Raw genomic sequence first — 22,993 nt, forward strand, 5'->3', positions numbered from 1 at the left:
AGTCAATGGGGGACGGATCCGTTTTCAATTGCACCATATTGTGTCTAGACAGATCCGTTTGGCTCCGCATAGTCAGACGGTCACCAAAACGCTGCAAGCTCCATTTTAGTAACCGTCTAAAAAATGCAACGGAGACTAAACGCAGCCAAAATGATGCATTCTGAACGGATCTCACAAGCCGACCCAGAAACGCCAGTGTAAAAGTAGCCTAAAACCCCTTTCACACGGGCGAGTATTCCGCGCGGATGCGATGCGTGAGTTGAACGCATTGCACCCGCACTGAATACCGACCCATTCATTTCTATGGGGCTGTGCACACGAGCGGTGATTTTCACGCATCACTTGTGCGTTGCATGAAAATCACAGCATGCTCTATATTCTGCATTTTTCACGCAACGCAGGCCCCATAGAAGTGAATGGGGTTGCGTGAAAATCGCAAGCATCGCAAGTGCGGATGCGGTGCGATTTTCACGCACGGTTGCTAGGAGACAATCGGGATGGGGACCCGATCATTATTATTTCCCCTTATAACATGGTTATAAGGGAAAATAATAGCATTTTGGATACAGAATGCTTAGTAAAATAGCGCTGGAGGGGTTAAAAAAATAATTTAAAAAAATTAACTCACCTTAATCCACTTGATCGCGGAGCCGGCATCTCCTTATGTCTTCATCTTAGCTGTGGAGCAACAGGACCTGTGGTGACGTCACTCCAGTCATCACATGAGCCATCATATGATCTTTTACCATGGTGATGGATCATGTGATGGACCATGTGATGACCGGAGTGACGTCACCACAGGTCCTGTTGCTCCACAGCTAAGATGAAGACAGAAGGAGATGCCGGCTCCGCGATCAAGTGGATTAGGTGAGTAAAACATTTTTTTATTTTTTTTTAACCCCTCCAGCGCTATTTTACTATGCATTCTGTATTCAGAATGCTATTAGTTTCCCTTATAACCATGTTATAAGGGAAAATAATACAATCTACAGAACACCGATCCCAAGCCCGAATTTCTGTGAAGAAGTTCGGGTTTGGGTACCAAACATGCCGATTTTTCTCACGCGAGTGCAAAACGCATTACAATGTTTTTCACTCGCGCGGAAAAATCGCGCGTGTTCCCGCAACGCCCGTGTGAAAGAGGCCTAAGGCTACGTCTACAAGACTACATTTGTTGCGCAACATTTTGTTGCACTAATGTCACGCGACAATTTTTATAATGGCAGTCTATGGTGTCGCACTGGATTTATGGAGTTTTCTGCGACTGTTGCGTTGCAGCATGTTGCATGTTGCAGTGCGACACCATAGACTGCCATTATAAAAATTGTCGCGCGACATTAGTGCAACAAAATGTTGCGCTACAAATGTTGCAGTGTAGTTGCGCCCTATCTGTCGGGCAACAATGTCGTCGTGTAGACGTAGCCTAAGGCTGGTTTCACACGGGCGTTGCGAATTGGGGCCGGATGCGTTCAGAGTGCGTTCAGTGAAACTCGCACTATTTTGCAAGCAAGTTCAGTCAGTTTTGTCTGCGGTTGCGTTTAGTTGTTCAGTTTTTTCCGCGCGGGTGCAATGCGTTTTGATGCGTTTTTCACGCGCGTGATGAAAAACTGAATGTTTACAAACAACATCTCTTAGCAACCATCAGTGAAAAACGCATCGCACCCGCACTTGCTTGCGGATGCAATGTGTTTTTCACGCAGCCCCATTCACTTCTTTGGAGCCAGGGCTGCGTGAAAAACGCTGAATATAGAACATGCTGCGATTTTCACGCAACGCAGAACTGATGTGTGAAAAACAACGCTCATGTACAAAGCACCATAGAAATGAATTGGTCAGGATTCAGTGCGGGTGCTATGCATTCACGTCACGCATTGCACCCGCGTGGAAAACTCACTCCTGTGAAAGGGGCCTAAGTCATATTACTGGTGTTTTCTAATGCAAAATAAGGGTTTTTGGGTTCCTACAGGAACAAGGGCCCCGCGGTTTGACTGCCATTTCTATACCCCTATGAACACGTCCAAATTCAGTGCATTACCTTACACTACTGTTTTCCCCACCATGAACAGGGTATGCTGGTTACATGCAGAATACAACTTTAGGCCTCATGTACACAACCATTATTTGTGGAATGGGTCAATAAAAAATTTGGAGAGCATATGGAGACCATCCACATGCTGTCTGCAACTGTGCAGCCGTTCCACAAATTATACAACAAGCCCTATTCTTGTCTGTTTTGCGGACAAGAATAGCATGTTCTATTAGAAAAATGCACCATGCACATGGCTGGTATCAGTATTTTGTGCATTCACAGACAGCAAAATACTTAATGTTTGTATGCATTAGTTTTCGGATGTGAGCTTAACTTAACTGTGCAAGGAAAGTAAACTTTCTTTTTTGAACAAGATCAGTTCTGGACATTATTCAGTAAGGACATAGGGGCATATGTAAAAGGATTGGCATTTTAAAACCCCATAGGTGACGGAGAATCCGCCGAAGTTATGAGGAGGTACTGGCATCTCTGTAATTTCAGCGCATCCAGCGCCAGTCTAAATGTAAGATAGCTTCCTTGCTGTCTTACATTTAGACCATTTTCTACACCTAAAACAAGCATAGAAAAATTAGGAATGAGACGGGTCCCTTCCCTGCCACGCACACAATTTTAAACCTGGTATGAGCGGGGAAAAGTTGCAGATATCGTCGCAACTAACCGTCTGCCCCTGAAATACGCCTAATTTAGGAGTAGTTCAGATTAATAAATGACCCCCCATAGTGTAATATTTGAAAGTGATTGTGTAATGGGGTACTCCAGTAACTTGAAGTTATCCCCCATCCAAAGAATAGGTAATAACTATTAGTGTGGGGGTCCTACCATTGCGTCTCTCATGGATCACGAGAAAGCGGGCCTCGCCCCCTGGAAAAAAACAAATCAGAAGTTTTGAGAATGCACACTATTTATTTCTATGGGGGCTCCCAGATATAGTCGAGAGCCGTATGTTAGGCCTAGTTCACACGATCGTTTTTTTTTTTTGCGAGAGTACGGGCCTTTTTTTTTGTGTTCCGTATACGGAATCATTCATTTCAATGGTTCCGCATTAAAACCGAATGTGTTCCGTAAGTATTCCATTTCCGTATTTCCGTTGAAAGATTCAAGTCAATGGGTCCGCAAAAAAAAAAAAACGGAACACATACGGAAATGCATCCGTATGTCTTCCGTATTCGTTCCGTTTTTGTGGAACCATCTATTGAAAATGTTATGCCCAGCCCAATTTTTTCTATGTAATTACTGTATACTGTATATGCCCAAAACGGAACGGAAATGGAAACACAACGAAACTCAAGAACGCAACAACGAATCCGTGAAAATTGGACCGCAAAAAACTATAAAAGCCACACGTTCGTGTGAACTAGGCCTTAGACTGTCTATAGAGATTAATGGAGAAGCAGTCTGCATGCTCAACCTGCCACACTATTTAGTTTGCAGAGCTCTCCAGGGTAATCATTGGGAGTTCTACTGGTGAGGTACCCCCTACCAGAGTACCCCCTTTAAAAACTCCCCACTGATGAGAAAGAAATGACAGACAACTATGCTGTAAAGAAATGTAAAGTAACCCTAGTACAGAATTTGATGCTAAAGCTACAATCAGCTCTATAGTAATCAGGGCTGTGGAGTCTGAGTCGGAGGCAATTTTGGGTACCTGGAGTCGGAGTCGTAAAAAAATGAACCGACTCCGACTAGATTTAAATTGGAATAAATAAAAAAAAAAGCAAGTTTAAATGTCCCAATTCACATAAAGTTATAATTAATTACCGTATTTTTCACCCTATAAGACGCACCTAGGTTTTTGAGGAGAAAAATAAGAAAAAAAATATTTCAAACCAAAAGGTGTGCTTTTGGTGGGTTTTGAACGAATGGTGGTCTGTGGTTGACACTGTTATGGGGGCATCTGTGGATGGTACTGTTATGGGGGCATCTGTGGATGGCACTGTTATGGGGGCATCTGTGGATGGCACATATACAGCATCTTATCTTATGTGTCATCCACAGATCCCCCCCCCCCCCCATAACAGTGTAACAGCGGGGCCCGGTGCCTGTTTCATTCATAAAGTGGGCGGAGCAGGCGCGTGAAGTTAGTAGTAAGTAGTACAGCGCTAGATTTAAGATGATTGCAATACTTTAATACCCACAAGTTAGATATGATTACTATATACTACAGTGAGCGGGGCCCGGTGTAGTAGAATACAGTGACTGCAACGGGCCCCGCTGCCATTACAGAAACAGATGCCGGCCCCCAGCCCCTCCTCCCTCTCAGCCTATTCACCGGACGGTCGCAGCATTCACCCCATAAGACGCACTGCTATTTTTCCCCAACTTTTGCGAAAAATACGGTACTTCTCTACTGTAAGAATAAAGGCCAATGCATGCAGTGCGTCACGTTACCGCAAAACGAACACGTTAAGTGACGATGAAGAAGCATGCTTTTCACATGCTTCACTATATGGCACGCAATGCACAGTTAAGGAGCGGCAATACTTATACTTTCCATTGTGTTGTGTTCCGCTGGTACAGGGAACGCAACGCCCATGGTTAACCTAGCCTCTCACTGATAACTGATTAAGTAAATATGTTTTTTGCAGGACTAGAGACACTTGTATAAGTGAAGGGAATGGATGGTCAATAGTTCAAGACTGAAGCTGTAAACCATTTGAAAAACTGCTGTCATTCAGCTAAGGCTATAAAAACGTGTAAACGCAGATTGTTAGCTTAAACTTTAAACATGACTATGGGATTCTACTGGGGAAATCATGTTTTACAATAAATGCCCCTTCCTGGATCCCCCCACTGCTCTATCTTCAGCAGAAGATCAGCACACAAAGGAGAAGGCAGCAGCTTCCTGGCCAGTAGTTCTGTGGTAATGACATGTATGTTGCCTTTCTTTCCTTCAAGGAATGTATAAAATACATTCGCATATTAAATACAGAGGAGTCGGAGTTGGAGCATTTATCTACTGACTCCACAGCGCTGATAGTAATGAGCAAAAATCATCTCTGTACATGGAAGCAAAAGCTGCAGAAATAGAGAATCTGAAGTTACATGCGGTAGTTATAACACGTCTGATGCTCGGCCCCAGAGCGCATTAATGATGACACGAGTGCTACAGACATTGTCCACACACGGATTTGCTCCCATAAATCCCCACCCACACAGGGTCATATTTTCATCTATTGAATCGGTTGCTATGCTGCTGCCCGGGCAACATGTAAGTGCTTGGTAGCTGAAGGAGTACACAGTAAGACTTTGGCTCGCCTTGTAAATGTTACAATGTAAAATACCACGATGAATGATTCATGAATGTGTACACATACCAGCGATGCTGCAGAGATTCCTGGACAATACTGTATCAGGATCTTTAAAACATTTTCAATTGCATTGTGAATGAAGAGGCCTTTTTAGGACCGAAAATGCTCAGAAAATAAACTACTTCCATAAAACTATGACTGCGGACAGAATACACAAAAGGTCTTTTAAAGGAGATCACCTTTCAACAATAACAGCACAAGCAATACTGCATAATGAGGCATGATCTAGCCATCACAGTCATGAAATCTAAGTGTTTTACTTAACAGAAACTTTATCTGTAGATCGTAAAAAGTTAGCGGTGTATTATTTCTAGCTGGTACGAAAATACAGGGGCAGGTTTATGCGATGCAAGTGACAAACTGAAGCAAGAGAGTCCTCAAGGTGCAGTTCTTAGTAATTCTCTCCAACAGTCCTTTTGGCCAAAATTCAACCATGTATCTAAGGCATCATGCACACGACCGTATTTTGTTTCCGTGTCCGTTCCGTTTTTTTTGCGGATCGGTTGTGGACCCATTCATTTCAATGGGTCCGCAAAAAACACAGACAGCACACCGTGTGCTGTCCGCATCAGTATGTCCGTTCCGTTGCTCCGCAAAAAAAATAGTGCATGTCCTATTTTTCTTCTAGTTTGCGGACAAGGATAGGCATTATTACAATGGATCCGCAAAAAAAACGGATGCCATACGGAAAATCATTAGTTTTTTTTGCGGATCCGCAATTTGCGGACAGCAAAACACATACAGTCGTGTGCATGTAGCCTAAGGCTACTTTCACACTCATGTGTTGCCTTTCCGTTTGTGAGATCCGTCATGGGCTCTCACAAGCGGTCCAAAACGGATCAGTTTTGCCCTAATGCATTCGTAATGGAAAAGGATCAGCTCAGAATGCATCAGTTTGCCTCCGTTTAGTCTCCATTCCGCTCTGGAGGCTGCTTGCTGCGTTTTGGTGTTCGTCTGACGAAACTGAGCCAAACCGATCCTGACACACAATGTAAGTCAATGGGGATGGATCTGTTTTCTCTGACGCAATAGAAAACTGATCCGTCTCCCATTGACTTTCAATGGAGTTCATGACGGATCCGTCTTGGCTATGTTACAAATAACACAAACTGATCCGTTCATGACAGATGCATGCGGTTGTATTATTGTAAGGGATCCGTTTTTTGCAGATCCATGACGGATCCGCCCAAAACGTGAGTGTGAAAGTAGCCTTAGGCTGTGATGGATAACCTCCAGCACTCCAGCTGTGGTGAAACTACAACCCCAAGATGCACAATTGCTTGGCTTTTCTTAGAACTCCATAGAAATAAATGGAGCATACTGGGAGTCGTAGTTTCACTACAGCTGGAGTGCCGGAGGTGAGCCATCACTGATTTCTAAGCTGTCTGCATGAAGCTTTATCTTGATGGGTTTTCAACATATTTCAACTCCAGTACAGGTTACCTGTGTTAACCAGGAGTGCTGAGGAGTAATTTTACTAACTACAGCTTTGGGGCAATGATTTTGACATGTAAATAACAGTAGAATATAATTATTGGAGCACATTTATTAAGCCCTTAAGCCATATACCTGGTGGTGGATCCGCCAATTATGAAGAAGTGCCGGCCTCTTTATTACTTCAGTGCATCCTCCGCCAGATCTAAATGCACGACAGTTACATTTAAACCTCTCTCTACGTCTGCCGGCCCGTCACCTTCCACCCCACTGATTTAGACCTGGCGTGAGCGGAAAGAAGTCGCAGATTGAGGCGCAACTAGCTGTTCAGCTGCAATCTGCGCTTGAAATACGGCTAATATAGGCGTATTTCAGCCTAATAAATGACCCTCATTATATTTTATTTTTTACATATTAGAGGTAAATAGTTTATGGATTAAGTGAAATACCACACAGTACATAGGATTGGTACTGTCACTATAAGCAAGGTAATACAGGCAGAACATGGGCAATGATGCTCAATTGTACTCCTGCATAATTACAATTTAAAATATATCTTTTAAATCTGTGCTAGATATTCAAGATCACCAGGAATGTATTTACATTCAAGACAGAAAGAAAAGAAGCATACAGAAATTAGTACTGTGGTGGTATTGTGCGTGCAGTGGGCATCCTGTTAAGATTCATATGACACAATGCCATTTATTATTTGGTTAACCACAATGTCTGATACGAAATGTCACACTACAATAGTGATGTAAAAACGACAGGAGTTTTATGTTCTCTATAACACAATTATTAAATATCATGATAAAACTATTCTGTTTTATGGTGCAAATGTATGCTTGCATGCAAACAAACCTGCCGGTTTAGCACATATAGATATATGCACACACCAGATTATATATATATATATATACAGTACAGACCAAAAGTTTGGAAACACCTTGTCATTCAAAGAGTTTTCTTTATTTTAATGACTATGAAAATTGTAGATTCACACTGAAGGCATCAAAACTATGAATTAACACATGTGGAATTATATACATAACAAACAAGTGTGAAACAACTGAAAATATGTCATATTCTAGGTTCTTCAAAGTAGCCACCTTTTGCTTTGATTACTGCTTTGAACACTTTTGGCATTCTCTTGATGAGCTTCAAGAGGTAGACCCCTGAAATGGTTTTCACTTCACAGGTGTGCCCGGTCAGGTTTAATAAGTGGGATTTCTTGCCTTATAAATGGGGTTGGGACCATCAGTTGCGTTGAGGAGAAGTCAGGTGGATACACAGCTGATAGTCCTACTGAATAGACTGTTAGAATTTGTATTATGGCAAGAAAAAAGCAGCTAAGTAAAGAAAAACGAGTGGCCATCATTACTTTAAGAAATGAAGGTCAGTCAGTCAGCCGAAAAATTGGGAAAACTTTGAAAGTAAGGGCTATTTGACCATGAAGGAGAGTGATGGGGTGCTGCGCCAGATGACCTGGCCTCCACAGTCACCGGACGTGAACCCAATCGAGATGGTTTGGGGTGAGCTGGACCGCAGAGTGAAGGCAAAAGGGCCAACAAGTGCTAAGCATCTCTGGGAACTCCTTCAAGACTGTTGGAAGATCATTTCAGGGGACTACCTCTTGAAACTCATCAAGAGAATGCCAAGAGTGTGCAAAGCAGTAATCAAAGCAAAAGGTGGCAACTTTGAAGAACCTAGAATATGACATATTTTCAGTTGTTTCACACTTGTTTGTTATGTATATAATTCCACATGTGTTAATTCATAGTTTTGATGCCTTCATAGTCATGAAAATAAAGAAAACTCTTTGAATGAGAAGGTGTGTCCAAACTTTTGGTCTGTACTATATATATATATATATATATATATATATATATATATATATATATACGCACAAAGTTTTACTATCTTTGGATCCATTCAGCGTATGAATCTGGTCTTATGTACATTCTACTTTCTTGAAGCTTCATAGCATCTTAACCTCCTCAGGACCGCCGAACGCAGGATTGCGTCCTGGCGGCGGCAGGGTTATTCCTCCTGGACGCGCCGATGCGTCCTCTCGCGAGCCGCGAGATTTCGAGCATAGCCGGCCCGCGCAGCCAATGATCATCGCTGGCAGGTTGGTGACTTTTAAAAAATCAAATCAGAAGCCATTTAACACATTATATTTATAAATATAATGTGTTAAATGGCTTCTGTGCTCTCTGCTGGGTCCTTTTCGTCGGTTGGTCCCAGCAGAGAGCACACATCACTGTAAGTACACAAAACACTATACATTTAGCCCCAGATCAACCCCCATCACCCCAATTAACCCTTTGATCACCCCTGTCAATCACTAGTGAAAGGGAAAAAAGTGATCAGTGTAAACTGTCACTTTTTTTTTTTCACCAGTATTGACTGTTAGGTTTTAGGTTAGTTTAGGCCACTTTGGTAGGTAGTTAGCGTCGGTTAGCGCCCAGCCCACCGCAGTCACTGATTCGCATATCGCTAATCAGCATTGGTACTTTTATAGTATCTGTAAGTGATCAGAACTGATCACAGTCAGATCTATAATAGTATTAGTGTCACCTTAGCTCGCCCTCCACCCAAAACGCAGTGTTTGCCCGATCAGGCCTGATCGGTCGCCCACACGTGCCCCTCATAGACCACTTTAACACCAAATTTGCAAATTTGTATACTCCTGAGCAAAACATCTGCATAGACGAGTCCCTGATACATTTTACCGGGCGCCTTGGCTTCAAACAATACATCCCAAGCAAGCGCGCCCGGTATGGGGTCAAATTGTATAAACTCTGTGAAAGGGCCACAGGCTATACGCACAAATTTCAAGTCTATGAGGGTAAAAGATCAGACCCTGGAGCCGGTCGGTTGCCCTGACTACCTGGGGAGCAGTGGGAAGACAGTCTGGGACTTGGTGTCACCCTTATTTGGCAAGGGGTACCATCTTTATGTGGACAATTTCTACACAAGTGTGCCCCTCTTCAGGCATTTGTTTTTAGAACAGATTGGATGCTGTGGCACCGCGTGAACTAGTCGCGTGGGCTTCCCCCAACGGCTCGTTACCACCCGTCTTGCAAGGGGGGAGAGGGCTGCCTTGTGTAACGAAGAACTGCTCGCGGTGAAATGGAGAGACAAGCGTGAAGTTTACATGCTCTCCTCCATTCAGGCAGACACGACAATCGAAATTGAACGGGCAACCCGTGTCATTGAAAAGCCCCTCTGTGTCCACAACTATAATTTGCTCATGGGAGGGGTGGACTTCAATGACCAGATGTTGGCTCCTTATTTACTTTCCCGCAGGACCAGACGCTGGTATAAGAAGGTGTCTGTATATTTAATTCAATTGGCTGTCTATAATAGTTTTGTTCTCTACAGTAAGGCTGGGAGAACAAGATCCTTCCTCAAATTTCAGGAAGAGATCATCGAGAACCTCCTGTATCCAGAAGGTTCCGTGGCCCCATCCACCAGTGTAGTGAGCCGTCTACACGAGCGACATTTCCCCAATGTCGTTGCTGGTACCTCAAACCAAGCGCCACCCCGAAAAATTTTGTGTCTGTAGCAGGAGTGGAATAAGGCGCAACACCCGCTATTTCTGTCCGGATTGCCCTGACCACCCTGCCCTATGCTTAGGGCACCGGTAAGCAAAAAAGTTAATGTTCTGTTCCAAAAGTTCAATAAAGTTTATAAAAGTTAATGTTCTGTTCAAATGTTCTATAAAGTTAATGTTAATAAATTTATTGCGTTGCGGCCTGTTTTTTTTTGTTTGTTTTTTTACCTTCTAGGTGGACCAACCGATGAACCAGCTGCAGCACTGATGTGCATTCTGACATAAGCATTGCGCTGCTGTCAGATTACACAAAAGTCGGTGTATGCGGCGCTGCAAGACGAGATTTCTCCTCTGCACTAAAAAAAGATACGTTTGCCGAGGCTTATGAGCTGAGGGGCGGTGTTCATATGCCTTGGCAAACATTTTTTATAAAAAATAAAAAAAATTCCGGCAATTATTTATTCATCTACATGGATTGAGGTGAATGGAGAAATTGGGTTTACCAGGGCATACGGGCTGAGTGGGTTTGGATGTTGGGGGGAGCTCCTATGTCCTGGCAGACGCCTTTCCCCTCCTTTTTTTTTTTTGCTAATTTTTTGGCAGAGATTTTTTCATCCACATTGATCGATGCGAATGAAGAAATCTGTGCCGTTCATTTTTTCTTTCAGCCCAGAGGCTGAACGAAAAAAATAAATCTCATTACCCGTATGCTCAATATAAGGAGAATAGCAGAAACTCCTAATGCTGGGGGGCGTGGCTAGCTAGGCATGTGAGCGGTCGCACGCTGAGAGAGCTCCCGCATCTGTCCGGCCATTTATCCTGTTTATGCCCTGGTTCCAGCAAAGATACTAAGCCTGAACAGTCGGGGATCAGAGCGGTAATCGTGACTGAAGCTCTGGACAGCTCTGGACAGCGGGGGAAGCAAGCATGTCGCAGAAAAGAGACGGCAAAGGTGTGGATAAGGAGTCCCAAGATGGCACCGGGATGGGCACGCTGAAACGGCGGGATCGCGCTGCAGAAAGAAACGGCGGTGAAGCTAAGTCAATTTGTGCGGTCCTCCCAGGCAGCCAATACTAGACAGCGCCAAGATGCTGTGCTACCGGACCAAGGGGACGAATCGGAACATGAAGAGCCGGTTCCCGCCACTACCATGCAGCAGAGCAACAGGTATGAGGCGCTGCAAGTGAATGATGAGGAGCGAGAGCGTGAAACATGCGACTCAGACTCCGGGGAACCCACTCTTAAAGATGTGCTACACGCCATTTCCAAATGTGGCAAGTCCCTGAGTGCACTAAAGGTCCAGGTAGGCGCTATAAAAGAGGACATTTCTATTATGCAACATGATTTTAGAAAATTGGCGGAGCGTACCACGGCTCTAGAGGATAGAGTGGAAGATGAGGTACAGCCTCTGAAGAGAGACACTGCAGAACATTTCAGATTGCTAAATGTACTATCGGCTAAGCAAGACGATATGGAGAATCGCCTGCGCCACAATAATGTACGCATTGTTGGAGTACCTGAGAAGGTGGAAGGGAGAAATCCCACTGAATTTTTTGAGGCATGGCTGAAAGAAAAGGTGGGACAGGACTCACTAACCCCAATGTTTGCAGTCGAACGTGCCCATAGGGTGCCAACTAGACCTTTACCTCCTGGAGCACCTCCGAGAACGGTTTTGGCTAAGTTATTACACTATAGAGACCGGGATATCCTCTTGCGCAAGGCCAGGGAGCTACAAGAACTTTCCATTGACGGTCAGAGAATCTCGCTGTTCCCGGACTATTCTATGGAAGCTCAAAAAAGGAGGGCTCGATTTCTAGAAGTTAAAAAGCGACTAAGAAATTGGGGAGTCCCATATTCTATGTTATACCCAGCTAGACTGCGTGTAGTGGCCCTGAATACTACCAGCTTCTTTGAAGATCCTAGGGAAGAGACAAAATGGATGGACAGAAATGAACGTCAGATTAGGATGGAGCTTCAGCCCCCTACTTAATGGGACTCAGCTTTTACTATACAAGTGATTACCTGAATGTCTTTTATGTGTGTTGTCCTCCCTCTCTTAATGTCTGTTTTCCTATTGATTATCCTTATTAGGTGGGCTACAGAGAAGAGGGGGGGGGGGGGGACTGATATGCTAGGCCGTACAGGACATATATTGCAGTGAATTTACATGTTGATGCGTCTACCATAGATATAGACATGAATGCTTTGCCGCCTTTGAAACCAGATCGTTGGACAGGATACCATGGGTAGAATACTAAAATCCCTATGTTAACTGTGGGCGTTATATATTTGCAGTAGATATGTTATGTGTTCCCGGGTAAGGTGCGGGAAGCTAGAGGGTGATCAGTTACAAAAAGAGTGTGCTTAACAGTTTTTAGTTTTCACATTGATAAAAAACTATTAGTAGTCAGTTCTGGCTACGCTCCTCCGGCTAATACCGTTTATTAGCTGGGGAACTCATCTGGTCTTACCGACGGGTGTAGCATAATTCCACAGGCCTAATTTTTGGGCGTGGTGTGGAGCCTATCGGTCAGTCCAGTGAACTGTAGTTCTCTATAGTGTTTTGCCACTTAATGGCAAGTTTACAGTCTTGGGGAGGTTTGGGGTATGTTGTGGGACAGAGCAGTCTTGGTTATGAATGGAAGTATGGCTGGCTGAGGGAGGAATGGAAGGGGGTGTGCCTTCCTCCAGAGCAGAGAGACAGGGATATTATTGTAAGGGTTGTGACTCTGATGATGTGCAGGAGATTATCTTATACTATTATTGGCTAACTGCATTAAATTCCTTAGCTGGAATGTTCGGGGAATCAAAGAAAAGACTAAAAGGAAAGCGATTTTGGAAAGCGTTCGTCCGCTACATCCTCTCATATGCTGCCTGCAGGAGACACACTTGCTGCCGGGACAGGTACATTTGCTAAAACTGGCTTAGGTGGGGGTGGGGTTTCACTCCACGTATTCTACATATGCTAGAGGAGTTAGTATCTTGATACATAAAAACATACAATTTTGCTGCATTTCTAGCAGAGTGGATGCTGATGGGTGTTATGTGTGCCTATATGGTACGCTTTACAACCAGCCGTGTGTGATATGTGGAGTGTATATCCCGCCCCCATACTCCCCGCTAGTGATCAGGAAGGTTTTATCTTTCATGACAGATTTCCCAGGGGTGCCAACTCTCATACTGGGTGACTTTAATAATGTAATAAGTCCTGACATTGATAGGATGGGGACAGCGGAAAGAGATCCTTCAGGAGAATATACCACATTTGGGAGACTCATACAGGAAGTATCGCTAATAGACATATGGAGGGAGAGGAATATGAGGGATCTAATACATTTGGCTCATTGTCCAGAATTGATTTGGCATTAGTAAATTCTGAAATGGGTAGGTTGGTACAAGAAGCTGCATATCTTCCTCGCCGGTTGTCGGATCACTCCCCACTGATGGTCTCCGCTGCTTTTAGGCCCATTAGAATAGGACATGGAATGATGTGGGCATTTAACCCCTTTTGGTTATCTGTTTTGCCGGAGGTTGGTAATATTAAAGAGCAGTTGGAGGAGTTCTTTAGGATTAATCTGCCTGCAACCGCAAGGTTAATAGTTTGGGATGCCATGAAGGCCGTTATGCGAGGGTTACTTATAGCACAAATTAATAAGAAAAAGAGTGAAACTAGAGCTAAGGTTCAGGATCTAACACGGGCGGTAGAAGTGGCTGAAGCTAATTATGTGGAAAAACCGGATGATAGGCGTAGGGAATTATGGAAGGGGGCGCAAAAGGAGTTAAATGACAGTCTGCTACTTAATGCTAAGAACAAACCGTTTTTCCAAAAACAAGTATATTTATGAAGAAGGAGAAAAGACAGGAAGAATGCTGGCTCTGATATCTAGGGCACAGCGACCCCCCAATTATATAACGACTCTCAGGGATCCAGCTGGGAATCTGTGTAGTGCTCCGGAGCATATACTGGAGATTATGAGGGGATTTTACTCCAACCTGTATGTATCCCGTTTATCAGCCTCAGAAATAGATTCATTCTTGGATGGGCTTCGCATGCCTATACTTACTTCTGATCAGAGTATTAAATTAGATTCTCCTATAACGATCACTGAGTTGGAGGTGGCGCTGTCAAGTATGTCTAACAATAAGGCCCCGGGTGGTGACGGCTTACCGGCGGAGATATACAGGCGATTTGCCTCAGTCATGCTGCCCCAGCTGTTAGAGGTCTTCAAGGAGGCGATGACACAAAAAAAACTGCCCTCCAGTATAACTGAGGCGACGATTGTGGTTCTTCCGAAGCCGGGCAAAGATATTCAGGAGGCCGAGTCTTATAGGCCGATCTCACTACTTCAGGTAGACATTAAAATACTAGCTAAGGTCCTAGCTAATCGTCTGAACCTGATTATATCTAACCTTATTCACACAGACCAGGCTGGCTTTATGCCAAATATGTCTACGGCGGTCAACATCAGACGCCTTTATCTAAATATCCAGAGTGGGGGATATGCTTCAAATGCGGCGGTCGCATCTCTTGATGCGGCCAAAGCATTTGATAGTGTAGAATGGAAATACTTGTGGAAGGTACTGCGGAAGCTAGGGTTTGGGCAATCATTTATAGGGTGGATTCAGCTCTTATATGATAGGCCAGTGGCTAGGATTAGGGTGAACGGCAATTTAACAGATAGCTTCACACTCCATAGGGGGACGAGGCAGGGATGTCCCCTATCCCCTTTGTTATTTGCAATTGCAATTGAACCTCTAGCTGAAGCTATCAGATCTTCTGCAGGGATTAGGGGCTTCACATACGGCTCGCCGGAGGAGAAAGTGGCACTATATGCAGATGATCTGTTACTATTTATGGATGATTGGAGGGTGTCTCTTCCGGTAGCAATGGAAGTTATTAATAGGTTTGGGAAAATGTCGGGTCTTTGTATTAACTGGACTAAGTCCGTGCTGATGCCGTTAAAGGAAGACATGGTTGACAGTGACTCTTGTGTGGAGGGCCTACAAGTTGTGCACTCTTTCAAATATCTGGGCATTCAGATTTCTTGCAATGACCTAGATTTTGAGAGACTGAACATCTCTCCTCTACTCCAGAAGTTTAAACAGAAGGTTAATACATGGACAAAACTGCAGTTATCTATTATAGGTAGAACGAATCTAGTAAAAATGATACTGATGCCACAGCTTCTATATGTGCTGCACAATGCCCCTGTATGGCTCCCCCTGAGGATTTTCTATGTAATTAATGCAATTTTCAGGGATCTTATATGGAAGAAGGGAGTGCCTCGAATCAAGTTGGCAACTCTGTGTAGGCCAAAGACGAATGGGGGTCTGGGGGTTCCGGATCCGTGGATGAATTACCTGGCGGCACAAAAGCAGCATATGAGAGGATGGGAGTTGATGGATGGCATTGGTACTGCTAGTAAAATTATTCAGTCATTGGTAGGGTGTCAGAATTTGAGATCTGCTCTGGAGGAGGGTACTTTCCATGCACTGGGTAGTACATATCGGGTACTGCGCGCCATTCATAATACTTGGTGGAAAGTCAGGGGAATAATAGGAGTACAGGGTTATTCTGATATCACTCCTATTTGGCCGAATTATATGTACGCAGAGGTGGACAAAGTCAAAGGAGTTAAGGTATGGGCCGATGCGGGGCTTAAATATATGAGCCAGCTGTTCACAATGATGTCCTCAAAGAGTTTTCAGGGTTACAACAGGAATTTGGATTGCAGAAGTCCCAATTTTACCTTTATCTGCAACTTAGGCGCGCTCTACGTGCTCAGGAACAGGTAGTGGCTGTACATCCTGCACAGAAAAATTCAATAGTTGACTTGGTAAAGTCTGGCGTAGGTACAGCAGGTGTGATATCTTTAAATTACACGTGTCTTATGGAAGCGCAATTTAAAAAACAGGATTTCCCGCTATACGATAAATGGAGGAGGGATGCCCCTGAATTTACTGAGGAGCAATGGGACACTGTCCTGGAGGAGTTTACACAAGTAGCGGTGAGTGAAGCCCAAAGGGTATCTCAACTCTTACTGTTACACAGAGTATACAAAACGCCTGTCCTATTGAAAAGAATGGGGTATAGAGCGGATGATTGTTGCCCGAGGTGTGATGTAGCGAATGCGGACGTCATTCATCTGATGTGGAACTGTCCTAGACTGAGAAGGTACTGGAGTGGGGTAGAAGGCATAGTGAAAATTGTCTTTGATATTGACCTTAGTATGGATGTTGCGACGTGTATATTGGGGAGCGTGGATGTGCCGGGATTGGTGCCTGAAAAAAGATTGGCTATTATTAGAGTGCTTTACCAAGCTAGGAAGGTAATTGCTTTCCACTGGATAGATGCTCAACCCCCATCAGTGGATGAATGGGAAAAAAAGGTGCATGTGCTGATAAGCCTGGAAAAATATGTATACCAAAAGAGGAACTGTATGAAAAAGTTTGAAAAGATATGGGCACTCTGGATTCAACATTATAATCTGCAAATGTAAGGGACTGAATGAGAGAATGAGTAGGAATGTATGAGAGAGATATACAGGAACGGGTGGTGAGAAGAGAGAAGGAATATAAGAGGAATGGGCATTTAAAAGGGTAGTCTTCAACTAGCTAGGGGATAAAAGCGTTACATACCATGTGTACCTGAATAGTTAACTTTACAAAATGTATTATATTGCTCAAATTGTAATGTACGGATTTGATACACTATAATATGTAAAACTAATGTGTCGATATGTCAGACCATATGATGCAATATCACTTATCTGCATTTATCTGCTCTTGTCTCAAGGGGTTATGTTGGGGGGAGGGGGGATTGGGGGGACAATGTTCTGTATGTGACTAAAATTGGAAAATTTTCAATAAAAATTATCTGATTTTAAAAAAAAGAAACTCCTAATGCTGGCCATACATGTAATGATTGCGGAGACCCTCAAATGCCAGGGCAGTACAAACACCCCACAAATGACACCATTTTGGAAAGCAGACACCCCAAGGTATTCGCCGAGGGGCATATTGAGTCCATGAAAGATTTAACTTTTTGTCCCAAGTTAGCGGAAAGGGAGACTATGTGAGAGAAAAAATAAATAAAATCTATTTCCGCTAACTTGTGCCAAATAAAAAAAATCTTCTATGAACTCGCCATGCCCCTCAAGGAATACCTTGGGGTGTCTTCTTTCCAAAATGGGGTCACATGTGGGGTATTTATACTGCCCTGGCATTTTAGGGGCCCTAAAGCGTGAGAAGAAGTCTGGGATCCAAATGTCTAAAAATTACCTCCTAAAAGGTGCTCTTTAGAATTTGGGCCCCTTTGCGCACCTAGGCTGCAAAAAAGTGTCACACATGTGGTATCGCCGTACTCAGGAGAAGTTGGGCAATGTGCTTTGGGGTGTCTTTTTACATATACCCATGCTGGGTGAGAGAAATATCTCTAAAATGACAACTTTGTATTAAAAAAAATGGGAAAAGTTGACTTTTACAGAGATCTTTCTCTCACCCAGCATGGGTATATGCAAAAATACACCCCAAAACACATTGCCCTACTTCTTCGGAGTACGGTGATACCACATGTGTGACACTTTTTTGCAGCCTAGGTGCTCAATGGGGCCCAAATTCTAAAGAGCACCTTTAGGATTTCACAGGGCATTTTTTACGCATTTGGATTCCAGACTTCTTCTCACGCTTTAGGTCCCCTAAAATGCCAGGGCAGTATAAATACCCCACAAGTGACCCCATTTTGGAAAGAAGACACCACAAGGTATTTCGTTATGGGCATAGTGAGTTCATGGAAGTTTTTATTTTTTGTCACAAGTTAGTGGAATATGAGACTTTGTAAGAAAAAATACAAAATAAAAATCATTTTCCGCTAACTTGTGACAAAAAATAAAAACTTCCATGAACTCACTATGCCCATTAGCGAATACCTTAGGGTGTCTACTGTCTGGGCATTGTAGAACCTCAGGAAACATGACAGGTGCTCAGAAAGTCAGAGCTGCTTCAAAATGCAGAAATTCACATTTTTGTACCATAGTTTGTAAACGCTATAACTTTTGCGCAAACCAATAAATATACACTTATTGAATTTTTTTTATCAAAGACATGTAGAACAATAAATTTAGAGAAAAATTTATATAGAAATGTAGTTTTATTTGAACAATTTTACAACTGAAAGTGAAAAATTTCATTTTTTTGCAAAAATTTTAATTAATAACAAAAAATTAAAAAATGTCAGCAGCAATGAAATACCACCAAATGAAAGCTGTATTAGTGAGAAGAAAAGGAGGTAAAATTAATTTGGGTGGTAAGTTGTATGACATTGAGGAAAATTGCTCATATATTGGCCACCTACTGGCCAAAATAAGAATTGCAGCTTCAATACCCTGGGTTTCTTCAGAGAGAACCAGTGTATTGAACCCAATTACCGGCATCCTCATTGGCCGCAGAGGATACAGGTAAGAAGCATCACACTTGATCACAGCATCTCAAGGCTTTGACGACAGCGATCAGCATTATTGCAGTTCGCGGTCATTAGCCGCTGGTCTCTGCTGTTTGAAACAGCGGAGACCTGCTGGCCATGACGCCCTCCGCCCATGCGAGTGGGCGGCGGGCGCCATTCTTGTACGGCGCTGGCAGTGAAGGGGTTAAAGGTGTTCTCTCCGTGGGGACATGTCACAGTCGAAGCCTGTCATGTCCATACCAGGACAAAGGTAAACAAGCTGGCGAACTTAAGATGGCAGAGTGGGATTCAGGGCACAGGACTAGAGCAGAGGGGAACAGGTAAGTATACTTTTTTATTGGGTAATCCATACTAGGGGCCATAAGTAAATAGTTAATCATTTTTGGGAGCTCCCTTTAACATATTAGGAATTTTAAACTGTCTCACTTGACATACAATCTGCTTTTTCCTTTAAAAAAAAAATATATTAACAAAACATATGGGAAAAATGCTATGTATGGGCTAAAAACAGAGATTTAATCATTTTGCAGACTGACCTGGTAATTCTTTTTTTTTTGTATGCACTACCAACATATTTTACATTCCAGTTCATCCAAAATGTTTTTCACAACATACTGGCTTTATCATCCATTTAGCAGTGCACATTACTTACCATATTTGGAATGTTTAGTACGTTAAGCCTGTAAAAGTAATAAATGTGCATGTTACATCGCTAAACAGATGATGTACCGTACATTCAAAACCACAACTGATTTCACTTTGGTTTAAGGTCTTAAAAAAAAAGGTTACATTACTAGAACAAACGTAACAATGGTCCAGCCTTTATCATTTACATTGCTTCATATTTCAGAAGGCCATAGTATTCAGATAGGAAACCCTGAAATGTTACATGCATACATGCTTCTATTTCCCCTATTTATGTATGTAATGACAGGCAAAGTGTCAGAAGATCGGTAGTTATCAAAATGGAAGGTCATTTACAGACCGCATGAAAAAAATTTGCTCTGAAAATCCCATGGTCTTGAGCCACATGGAGAAAAGCATTGCAGCCTTGGACCTGAAGAAGAGTACAGACCAAAGTCCAAAATCTATTCTGATTCACACCCTAATCATACTAACAAGGTGTGCTATGGCTTCAAGCATTTGGCACACTATGCCAGTTTTTACCAGTATTCATAAGTTTAGACTTGAGAGCATGCGGCAGAAGAATGGTACACATTATACGTGTGCTTACGCTGACCTCTAGTGTTACAAAGGCTAATCCCATTATTCTTGGGTAACCGTTACATCTGTAAAGTAAAACTATATCCACAGACAGGAACATGTGCCTTGATCTGAACAGCATTTAGAGGGTAAATGCACACGTTCAGAATTTGTGTGAACAATCCGCACTGAAATTTGCAGGTGTTCGGTCAATCGGCATCAATTGGAGTGGATTTACATCTAGATTTTCCTCTCCTCATTGAAGTATATGGAGAAAATCCGGTCAGGAAATATAAAAACTTGACATGCTACGGATTTTAAAATCCCCACCATAGGTCAAAATCCGCACTGAAAAAATCTGCATCATGTGCATGAGAATTTCTAATTTGCACGCAATCCTGATCGTGTGCATTTAGCCAGATATTATTCACGATCAGGAGCTCACACTGTATTTGCCACAATACTAACTTCTCCAGTCAAAACGTGCTGCAAATGCATTATTTTACATTTATTTCCTCAGGGTGCTGACATATGGTCAGGTTTTTTTATGCAGTTTTTGAAGCCAAAACCAGGAGTGGATTTAAAAAAAAAAAGCAGATAAGTCTTGGTACTTTCACACCAGCGTTCTTCTTTTCCGGCATAGGAGTTCCGTACTAGGGGCTCAATACCGGAAAATAACTGATCAGTTTTATCCTAATGCATTCTGAATGGAGAGCAATCCGATCAGGATGTCTTCAGTTCAGTCTTTTTGACTTTTCATGCTGCGGTTTTATCTCCGTCCAAAATTCCGGAACACTTGCATTTTTCCCCATTGAAATGCATTAATGCCGGATACAGTCCAAATGTTCCGGCAAAATGGATCAGTTTTTGCGGTCTGCGCAAAAAATAAAAAAAATATATATATAATACCGGATCCGTTTTTCCGGATGACACTGGAGAGACGGATCCGGCATCTCAATGCATTTGTCAGACGGATCAGGATCCTGATCCGTCTGACAAATGCCATCAGTTTGCATACGTTTTGAGGAAACTAGGCAGTTCCGGCGATGGAAATGCCTGCCGGAATCCTCTGCCTCAAGTGTGAAAGTATCCTTATCTGTCCTTAATAATTACTCTCCTTTTATAATCCACACCTGATTTTGGATTTTGAACATGTGGCAGCATCATCACCTAAGTGCTTTAGTCTTATGACAAAAAATTGCTATTCTTGCACTTTGAAAGTGTTGTAAACAATTGTTTTTACTGCCTAAAACTTCAAAAACACTATATTGAAATGTATTCTAAAATGTAAAGATTTTTGTAATATATGGTACTTTCATTTTTATTTTTTTTCTTGGTGAAATAGGCACCTGGGGTTCATTTCCAATCTGTGCCCACAGGATAGGGGATAACTAGCTGTTTGCTGGGGGTCCGACTGCTCCGTCCCCTACTGATCACGAGACTGGGGGTCCCGCTCTCCCATTCAGATGAAGGGGCAGGTTGTGCATGACCACTGCCAGTCCATTTATTCTCTAGGGGCGTGCCATAGATGACCTCAAAATTTATCTTGCACAAAGGCTCATGCAAACCACAGTAATTTTATGCAGTGTGCCATCAATTTTTTTAAAACTGACAGCACAATGACCTAACACAGTGGACTGAGCTATGTGGTTCTGGCGCCACAGTTACTCCTGAACAGCTGGGGCACAGGTTGTTGGTCCCCTGCCAATTTGATATTGATGACCTATACTAGACAGATCATCAGTTGTTAAATCCTAGAACTTACAAGACATGAAAAGGTTAAAGGGGTATTCCAGTTGTTTCAAGTTATCCCCTACTGAATATACAATAACACAATATTTGTAGTCCTGTGTATAAATGAATTCCAGAAGAAACCAATAGCTTGAAAAGCTGTAGATGACCTTAATATTTAAATGTAACTTTTAATATTTTAAAATAACCACCCCAAACAAAAACTCTTAAAAGTTGCTATCCTGCCTATCTTTCTCAATTTACAATAGTGACTGACAGCGCTTATGCAGAGTTTGGCTGCCTTTGCCGAACAGCCGGCTGTCAGTCACAGCAAAGGGGCAGGGAAGGGGGCACAGATACCATGACTTGAAGCAAGGAGGCCGCTGCCCCCCTGACTTCAAGCATGTGTGGAGAAGCGCGCCGGGCAGGGGATAAAACAAAGTTTTCAGTACTTTTGCTGCATCTGCCTTCAGGAAGAAAGGCATCATCAGAAACACGCTGCTGGCTACACGCAGGTACTGCTGGTGACAGGTTCCCTTTAAATGCTTCGGTGCACCACTTATTAATGCAGTGATTCATATAAACAAACTTATGACCCAGTCTGCTGATGGAAGCCAGAGGGAGTTTGACACAACTTCTAAGTATCCAGTAATATGCCCAGAAAGCTGCTAAAGCCAACAGAAGCAAGTCAAATCTCTAAAGGCACATAGATACATATCCAAAATTAATTTTGATTGGATAAGGATGACAAGGGTTATTCCATCTCGTAACGTGATGGTATATCACAAAGACATATCATCAGTTTAATTTCAGTGGAGAAGATGAGAATTCAGCACAAATAATATATTGTCCCTCCTTTGCTGGCTGGATTCATTTTTCCATCACAGTATACACTGCTTATTTCCATAGGTACAACCAACCTGTAATCCATCAGTGGTGGCCATGGTTGCACACGATAGGAAAAGGCGCTGGCCTCTCTGGTGACCGAGACTGTGGGAGCTCACATAGGCCAGTGCTTTTTTTCTATAGTGTGCAGGCAGAGCCACTGCTGCTGGATTGCAGGGTGATCGTAACCATGGAAACCAACAGTGTATAACGTAATGGAAAAATAATCCAGCCAGCAAAGGAAGCAATATGGATAATAACAATACATTAGTAATTGCTTGTATTAACCCCTTAAGGACCACACCATTTTTCGCAAATCTGACATGTGTCACTTTATGAGGTGATAAGTAAAAGCGTTTTAA

The 22,993-nt window shown here is 42.9% G+C and overlaps 1 protein-coding gene across 1 annotated transcript in view; it reads right to left on the reverse strand.

Moving 5' to 3' along the window:
* LOC120977311 overlaps nucleotides 1-22,685 on the reverse strand; it is a 129,111-nt gene extending 106,426 nt beyond the window's left edge. Inside the window, exons 1-2 of the mRNA XM_040405199.1 lie at nucleotides 22,667-22,685; nucleotides 19,465-19,492 (exon numbers count right to left, since the gene is read on the reverse strand). The gene's annotated coding sequence lies outside the window, so the exon portion shown is untranslated. The remainder of the gene's footprint in view (nucleotides 1-19,464; nucleotides 19,493-22,666) is intronic.
* Between the last annotated feature and the right edge of the window lie 308 nt (nucleotides 22,686-22,993).

Source organism: Bufo bufo, chromosome 8 (genome assembly GCF_905171765.1).
Source record: "Bufo bufo chromosome 8, aBufBuf1.1, whole genome shotgun sequence".
NCBI classification, from domain to species: domain Eukaryota; kingdom Metazoa; phylum Chordata; class Amphibia; order Anura; family Bufonidae; genus Bufo; species Bufo bufo.